Source organism: Megascapheus bottae, chromosome 14 (assembly GCF_031878675.1).
Source record: "Megascapheus bottae isolate mThoBot1 chromosome 14, mThoBot2.hap1, whole genome shotgun sequence".
Classification (NCBI taxonomy): domain Eukaryota; kingdom Metazoa; phylum Chordata; class Mammalia; order Rodentia; family Geomyidae; genus Megascapheus; species Megascapheus bottae.
The window spans coordinates 47,254,457-47,263,553 of NC_143522.1; the positions used below are offsets into that span (position 1 = coordinate 47,254,457).

The 9,097-nt window shown below is 40.3% G+C and overlaps 1 long non-coding RNA gene across 5 annotated transcripts in view; it reads left to right on the plus strand.

Annotated features, from left to right (window-relative positions):
• The window catches only part of LOC150055187 (uncharacterized), a 40,017-nt gene extending 33,330 nt beyond the window's left edge, over positions 1-6,687 (plus strand). The window contains exons 1-3 of one of the 5 annotated variants that reach the window (XR_016537626.1): positions 240-363; positions 4,454-5,750; positions 6,197-6,687. This is a non-coding gene — a long non-coding RNA (uncharacterized LOC150055187). Of the gene's footprint in view, positions 1-239; positions 364-3,643; positions 5,751-6,196 lie in introns of those variants that run through there. The other 4 variants (XR_016537628.1, XR_016537629.1, XR_016537625.1 and 1 more) reach the window with 4 other exon arrangements.
• The last annotated feature ends 2,410 nt before the right edge of the window (positions 6,688-9,097 follow it).

The window sequence follows — 9,097 nt, forward strand, 5'->3', positions numbered from 1 at the left end:
TTCTCGCATTACAGAAACCAGAGAAAGGCTTGGAGTCTCAGAGCATGTATTCAAATGATTGGAAAGGGCCATCATTTCTGTCACATTAAGACCTGGCATTAGGAAAGACTAGAGACAACCTAACTCTGTCTAACATAGAAGTCCTTCTTAGAATTATTCTACATGCTCCTAATTCACATGGACACAATGTCTTCTGTTATCTTTTGCAAGTGTTCTGTAGAAGAAAGATTTAAGCTGAAAGGATATGATTTGGCCTTGTATGTTGTTGGATGAAAGACTAAACCTCTTGCTGATGTGAATTAATGCCATAGAGATGGAGCTTGCTGAGGGATTGGTTTGGTACCCGATGCTGCAGGCTAGGTGGTAAGCTCTGTCTGCAAACTGCTCAACATCTAGGAGCTGGAGGACAGGCAACTAATAAATGACGCTAGTAGAGAACTAGAAGGATATGAAATGCTCACTTATCCAGCTTGAGTTGGACCAACAGTTAATAGATTAATCAAAAGAGTCAGTAAAGTGGAGAGTCATAAAAAATGTTTTCTGCCTGTTTTAAATGTTCTATTTCAACTTAAAGCAGATTAGAGGTTGCCAGGAGACCAGAAAGGGGATATAAGGAATAATGACTTAAAAGTACAGGGTGTTCTTCTCATGTGATAAAAATGTAGAAACTAGAGGGAGGTGGTGGATGTACAATATTATGACTGTACTAAACATTATTGACTCAAATACTTCCAAATGTCTACTAGTATGCTATATAAAGTATACCTCAATAAAAAAGTACACATGCTGGGTGGCTCATGACTGTAATCCTAGCTATTCAGGAGGTTCAGATCAGGAGAATTAAATTTCAAAAGCAATCCACACAGAAAAGTCCACAAGACTCCATTTCCAAAAGAACCAGCCAAAAGCTCAAGTAGTAGGATGCCCAAACATGATCAAGAAGCCTTGAGTCCAAAACCCTATGGCACCTCAAAAAAGTCCATGTGTACATTATTTTGATATGGAATGAATGAATTATCTTTAGGTTTATGACCAAATATATGAGTCATGTTTCAGCTATAAGCCATACTCATAATTGATTTTTTTTTTGCCAGTCCTGGGCTTGAGCTCAGGGCCTGAGCAATATCCTTGGACTTTCTCAAGCCTAGAGCTCTACCACTTGAGCCTCAGCACCACTTCCGGCTTTTTTCTATGTATGTGGTACCAAGGAATCGAACCTGGGTCTTCGTGCATGCTAGGCAAGCACTTTAACCACTAGGCCAAACTCCCGGCCCCTCATAATTGATTTTTTTAAAATTTATTTATTGTTATAAAGGTGATGTACAGAGGGGTTACAGGTACATAAGTCAGGTAAAGAGTATGTTTCTTTTTAGACAGCATCATCCCATCCTTGTCTCCCTCCCAGTTTTTCCCATCCACCTCCAGCCACAAGTTGTATAGTTTATTTTCAACATAGTGCCTGTGAGCACCATTGCTGCATCTATTAAACCTTTGTCCCTCCATTTCTGTGCCCCCTTTCCCTCCCAAAGACCAAAAACCAGAAACCAGCAAGAAAAACAAAAACCTCTTGTTAACATTTCCTAGAGTTAATTTAGATAAATATAGTTTTTTATGATTAGATGCACATATGTATTGTGCATTTGTGTTCCTCTCCTAAGAATATCCTCCTTTAGTCTCACTATGTGTGAATGCCTAGAATCTTGTGTCATTTATCAGATCCCAGTGTTTTGTTTTGTTCTTTTTACCAACCAGTGTGTCTACTTGCAAGTTTATAGGCACATTATAGCTATCACAAATGAGAGAAACCCTGCAACGTGTGTTTCTCTGGTTGTGGTTTACTTCATTTAATACACATTTTTTCTTAGCCTTTCCATTTCCTTGTCATTCTTTCTGATTTATGAGTAGAATTCATTTGTGTACATAGACACCACAATTTCTTGATCCATTTGTCACTGAGGGGCATCTAGGCAGACTCCTTATCTTGGCTATGGCATATAATATTGCAATGAACATGGTTGTGCTGGTAGCTTTAGTGTGGCCTTGTTTCACTTCTAGTTTTAACGTCTCTAAATTGGAACTAATATTCACCACCTATAAATCAATTTCATAATAGAATCTTCTTAGATACTTTGATGTTTTCTTCTATGTGTCCTCAGAGCAATTTCATTAGCCAGTCCCCATTTACATCTTTGCACACTACTGGGATGATAAACAGGAAACAAGGGCAAGTTTAGGGAGAAGATAAATTCAGCTTGGAATACCCTGTAGAAAGACGGAGGCACAGGCATTGAAAGGAAAGGCTGAAGAGTGTAGGCATGAAATAGCCAGGTGTGTGGAATCAGAAAGTTTGGGCTTTGGAGGGGGGAGGATAGGACAGGGAGGACAGCTGGAGGGAGGGCAAGGGATGAAGAGACCGTTGGTAACTGGTGGGATCCACTGATAAAAAGCAAAAGTTGCAAGTACAAATAAGAGGGGGAACAGGGACCACATGGAGGAAGTTGTTATGTACTGCCAGGGGATAAATGGGTCTGCCTACCTAAAACACCAAGCATGAGGCACAAGTATCGCCTGTTAATTCCTCCATTCTCTATGCGCAGCTCAATACCTTGTTTTGCCTCTATTTGTCTTTGCCTGCAATCTAATTGGTATGCATTGGCCTGTGCCCTTTGGGCTGCACATCTGTTTTCAAAAGTTACTATATAATTCCACATAGGCATTTAGGGTCAGGAACTTGTAGAGATGATCCTGATGTCTCCATCATTTCTTCCTGAACAGTGAGTCCCACTTTACACATCGTGTCTCATCTTCAGTCACATGCACTGGTCTGCAGAGACTCAGTCTCCTAACTGCAGCTAAGTTATCTCATGTCACTTAGACTTTGCTCACAATACTCTCCTTTTTTGTTTCCTCCACCAAGCTGAAGGAAAAGACACCTCTTCTCCTCAGAGCCCATTTCAATAATTGACTTTAATTTTTTGGGTCGGTCTTGGCACTTTAACTATGGGCCTGGACATTGTCTCTGAGCTCTTCAGCTCAAGGCTACCACCCTACCCCTTGAGCCACAGTGCCACTTCCGGTTTTCTGGTGTTTGATTGGAGATGAGTCTCATGGACTTTTTAGTGCCGGAGCTGGCTTTGAACCACAATCCTCAGATCTCAGCCTCCCGAGTAGCTAGGATTACAGGCGTGAGCTATCTCACCCTACTAGCTTTAATTTTAAGACCAATTATTAATGGGATAATATGTTTAGTGTTCTCCCGCAGTATCTGGAAAGCAACAGATTCAGCCAGGCACTGGTGACTCACACCTGCCATCCTAGCTGCTCAGAAGGCTCAAATTTGGGGCATCACAATTCAAGGTCAACCCTGGCAGAAAAGTCCACAAGAAAATGGGATGTGGGGCTGTGGCTCTAGGGGTAGGGCAGTAGCCTTGAGTTGAAGAGCTTGAGATAACTCCAGGCTCAGGGTTAGGGCGGTAGGTTTGAGCTGAAGAGCTCAAGGACAGTGCCCAGGCCCGGAGTTCAAGCCCCATAACCCACACATATCCAAAAAAGAGAAAGAAAGAAAGAAAGAAAGAAAGAAAGAAAGAAAGAAAGAAAGAAAGAAAGAAAGAAAGAAGGAAGGAAGGAAGGAAGAAAAAAGAAAGAAAGAAAGAAAGAAAGAAAGAAAGAAAGAAAGAAAGAAAGAAAGAAAGAAAGAAAGGGATGGGAGTTTGGCCTAGTGGTAGAGTGTTTGCCTAGCATGCACGACGACCCAGGTTCGATTCCTCAGTACTACATACATAGAAAAAACCCAGAAGTGGTGCTGAAGCTCAAGCGGTAGAGCTCTAGGCTTGAGAAAGTCCAAGGACAGTTCTCAGGCCCTGAGCTCAAGCCCAGAACTGGCAAAAAAAAGAAAAAAAAAGTAAGCTGTAGTTTTTCTTAGTTCCATCTGACACATCCTGTCTTCTCATTGCTCACCTCTAAGCTATTTCTTAGCTGTCATATATTATATAATATATAATAATTTATTGGAGCATTTTGGTATATTTGCATCTCCTTCACTTTAGAAAAACCCTTGAAAATATACTGTGTCATTTTCCACACTATTTTCTCTCTGCATAACTATGATTTTTGATGACTGCTTAATATTCCATCTCCCAAGAGTCACATTTCCTTGGTCTTTTCCCCACAGTAGGCACAAGGGTGTGCAAGCGTTTCCACGTAAGTTTTTGTTTCCCTGCTGAGTTTTTCCCTACACTAGGATTGTAGAAATGGCATTGTGATGGGATCATTTTAAGAATAAGAAGAAAGCTAGTTTCACATTAAGAGTCGGAAGTGATCTTATTTTCTCACCAACATGTCAAATCCCATCGACATTACGATAAAAAAAGAAGGACTTGGCAAATCTCACTCTTATTTTACACTGTAAAATATGTATTGTCCTCTTTATGTTGAAAATATTAACTGTTTACAGTATTGTGCAGTGTTCAGAGAGAATGAAGAGATCAGATCCTGGTGTTCTAAAAGCTCACAAGTCCAAGGAAGACATATGGATTTAAGCACAAAGGCTGAAGATTCACGGAGCAGACAAGAACTATGGACACTGTCAGAGCTGAACCACTATGAAAGAATCTTGGGGAAACAACATTTAAATGAACAGGAGCAGAGTGCATTTATATCCAGATTGAGAAGGGAAGAGACCAGTGACATCTAGCCTTCATCTGGGTCAAATGTAAGGAATGAAATGTATGTATGCAGTTTGTTTGCTGGTGTCTTCCAGAGTTTGGTAAGAGGCAGCAGCTCACAGAAAAGGTACTATAACCATCACTTGCTCCACTCTCTTCCTTCCTTGCTTCCTTCTTGACTAAATCATGGAGGTTGGTGAATGGCATTGGTATGAACATCTTACAGAATCTCTTCAAGTTAGTGAGTCTGGAGTTGGGTTTGGAAACCACAGACCCTTCCTGTGGCTGCCAAACCTTGCAGACTCCACTGCTGGCTGACTGGCTGTTATCAGTGTTTATACTGGGCTCCTCCTCCTCCTCCTCCTCCTGGTCCTCTTCTTCCTTCTCCTCCTTCTGGTGTGACCCCATGCTGCAGCTAGCCCACAACTGCCCACCGTCCCCAACACCACAAGGGAGTCCACCTAGATTCTAGAAACAAATCCATCTTTGTCTTCCTCATTCCCACTGAAGATTAAAATGACAACAACAAATACTTGGGGTATTCATCTCATTGTTGGCCATGTCATGTGGCATGCAGTACTTGAAGAACTCTGATGGCTCATATGGGCATGATCATATTGCACATGTGATCACCCTGGCATAGAAGCTCATATCCAGTCTATCCAACACCAGCCAAAGAGAGAGGGAAAGGCAAAACACCTACCTATTCATTAGGTCGATAGAATATGGGCTCCTGTATCAGCTTCAGGAATGGAGCTTTCCCCAATGCCAAAGTGTGGTTGCACAGAAGTTCATCAAAATAGAGGCACTGACTTCTTGGGTAGAATCTTTCCTCATGGGGAACCTGGTCAACTTGACTAGATTTTCAGTCCCTCCAGAGTCTAACCTGCATCTGTTCTTACTGTTTTCCAGTCACCAGAGGAATAGAGATAAATTGGAAAAAAAAATCTAAAAAGCTGATTCATCCTGATTTGAAAGAAGTTTTGTTTTGTTTTGTTTTTGATTGGCTGGGAACCGCAGTCATTCATACTAGGTCTCTAACCTCTGACTGAGAGTTAATTATCATCAAACATTCATCTGTCCAGAGTGAGTTATAAGTTTTACCAGATGTTTGGTGAATAATGCTAATGTGATTGATTTTACTGTTTACTCTCTTATCTTAAGGAAAGCAGCTAGTAAAACGATATAGATTGATCTTCAATGCGTTGTTTGTAAGGCTTCAGTCCCACTTGTACGCTTTTTGAACTACCTTACAAATTACCATTCATGAGTCCTATGAAGGGACCATGAACCAATCATGTTCTTTCAAGGCATCAACAGTGTTTGTATGTCTGCTCATGCATATACTTGGAGTTGATGACTATTTTCCATTTGTATGAATACGCTTTCATTTTTTAATTTTTTCTCTTCGGCTTAGGGTATCAATGTATGCATAAGTATACCTGACCATTTTATGTCATTTTAAATTTCTCCTTTTGTGTCAATTGCAAGCAGTGTTTATGGTGGAACTAAACTCTCTGTTCTTCCCCTAGGATTCCTGCTCTGCCATCACGGAGAACTGATTCTACGTGCTTTGATCTCATAACTCCTTAGCACATTATTTTCAAAAAGGCTGACATACTTGTGTGATCTAGGATTCTCCTAGCAGAGGATCACAATAGCTCAAAAGCGATGTACATGTGATCATACAGGATGAGACTAAATGAAATGAACTCTAGGATGTGGAAACAAGAGGCTTATCTTTGTGATTGTTGTTCTTAATGTATTGTGTGAAGTTCTTTCTTTTCTTTTTTCCCCTTCTGGTTAAACTCATGTGGTTATTGTATCTGACTTTATTACCTGGTATATTGTATATACATTTATTTGGAATGGGGAAGGAAAGGGGGAAAACAAGATGATTGGGAGGGGGAGAGGGAATAAAAGGGGGACAAAAACATGAGAAGGGATATGAAGGTTCAAGAAGTAATGCACCCACTACCTGACGAATGTAACTAACCCCTCTATACATTGTCCTGACAATAAAATACAACTTAAAAAAACTACTTTTGTGATGACTATAACCGGGGAGTTTTTTTCCTCTTGAATTTAGATACTCCTATGCTTTCTACTCAATTTCATACTCATTATTTTTGACAGTTGTGGGACCTACATGCTGTCCTTGAGCTTTTTCACTCAAAGTTAGTGTTCTGCCACTTAAGTCACAGTATCACTTACAGTTTTCTGGTCTCATGCTTATCTGCCTTTGCCCAGATCCTCAGATCTCAGCCTTTTGAGTAGCTATGATTACAAGCATAAGCCACTGGCACCCAGTTTCACACACAATTTGGCTCAATTATTTATACACTCACATATTCTCTTATTCTGTCATTTATAACATTTCATTTATTCATATACTCACATATTCTCTTATTCTGTCATTTATAACATTTGGCCTCCAAAATGTCTGGGGCAGGACGCACTCTGCCTCTTGGTGTTCATATTTAAGTGTGGATAGAGAACCTGTAGCTTGCTTCTAACACATAGAACATGGGGATAGTGATGGGCTTTCTTTTCTGTGATTGTTACTCAGTGTAGGAGTGTTTTGGAAGCAAACTCATTCTAGAGACTCCATTCTGACTTGGTGAAGTGATCTGCCATACTGAGATTCACATGGTGAGGAACTTCAAGCGGACTCCAGCTAACAGCGGGTGAGAAGTCTGGTTTCTTGGTCTTAGAGGCACATGGAAATTAATTCTGCCAAGAACTTGAGTGAGCTTGGGGTGGGAGTTCTTGCCCAGTTGAGTTCCAAATGCTTACACAGTTTAGAAGACACTCCTTAATCACGATCTGCGATACCTGTATCAAAAGACCTGTTGAAACTCAAAGGAACATAGGCTCAGTGGTTTCTCTCATTTGTCATAATCAGTAGAAACCTCAGGCTCTCCTAGCAGAGATTTACAATAGAACAAAACCTAGATACATAAGGCCATATGGAATGACGCTAAATGAAAGGACCTCCAGGATATAGAAACAAAAGCCATATAATGAGTGATTGTTGTCCTTAATGTACTATGTTGTCTCTCATCTCTTTTGCTGTCCCTTGGTTATCTCATATTGTTACAGTACAGTATTTCACCTGGTTATCTGCTATATTGTATATATGCATATTTGGTTTTTTGAAGTCGGATAGGAAAACAAGATGAGGGGCTGGGGTCGGGGGAGGGAAATGGGGACCAAGACCTGAGAAAGGGTATCAATGTATGTGAAGTAATGCACCTTCTTTCTGGCGAATATAATGTAACCCTTCTATTAACTACAACAAAATATATGAAAAAAAACCTATTGAAGTCATGATTGAGGGAGATGTTGGGGAAAGAAATGGTTGCTTTAAGACATTAAAGTGTAGTCATTTGTAAGGCGAAGAAGAAAATGCACTGAGTGCAGTGACTCAAGCTGTGATCTTAACTCCTGGATAAGCAGCGATTGGGAGTATCTCAGATCAAGGCCACCTTGGGCAAAAGTAGGGAAAACCTATCTCAGCAAGTAAGCCTGGTAATACAGGTAACAGTATTACAGAATCCCAGATATACTGGAGAAGTAGATAGGAGAATCATATACAGGCTGGCACCAGGCGAAAAGGCAAGATCTTATATGAAAAAATAACTAAAGCAAATCAAATAAGCAACAAAACAAAACAAAACAAAACACCAGCCAACCAACTAAACAAACAAACAAAAGAGCTAGGGGCATATATCAAGTACCAGAGCACCTGCCTAGCAAGCCTGAGGTCCTGAGTTCAAATCCTCCCCAAATAAAACACAGACACACTGCTATATATACTAAATACCAGTGCTTGAAGTAATTCCCTGAACCTAATAGTGACATCACTTCCACTTTACAGATGAAGAAACTGACACTCTTTACCACTATATTGTCATGACGGTTTATTTTGTTTTCCTGTGTTTCCTTATTTCATGTTTTGTCTCAGTTCATGGTTTAAGATACAGTTCCTGAAATACATTTAGGAAAAGTTCTACTTGGCACACCATGAACAGAAGGTAAGATTATTTCCCCCCCCCTTCGTATTTTACAAAAATAACAATAGAAACCTAGATAGGGAAATTTCTGCTTTGTGTTAAAAGTGGTAGGTGGGAATTATTTAGAATGGAGTGAAGCCCACCTATGGGCATTTATTTAGAATTAAAGCCTTCGGTTAAACGTGAGAATATGCTGGAGCTTGAGTTGGTCTCTAAACGTAGGAAGATTAAAACACCTCATCTGTGTCCTAACTTTTCTGTTTCTGATCAGGTACAGGATAAAATTAGAGAGTGGAAAGATGCAAGGAAACAACTGAAGTCCTATATGGTGCAGTTTTGTAAGGAGGGCTGGTGGGACTGGCGCTTCAGCTCTGTGTCTCCTAATGAGAGTCTTTTTCTCTTCTGCATTTATCAGAT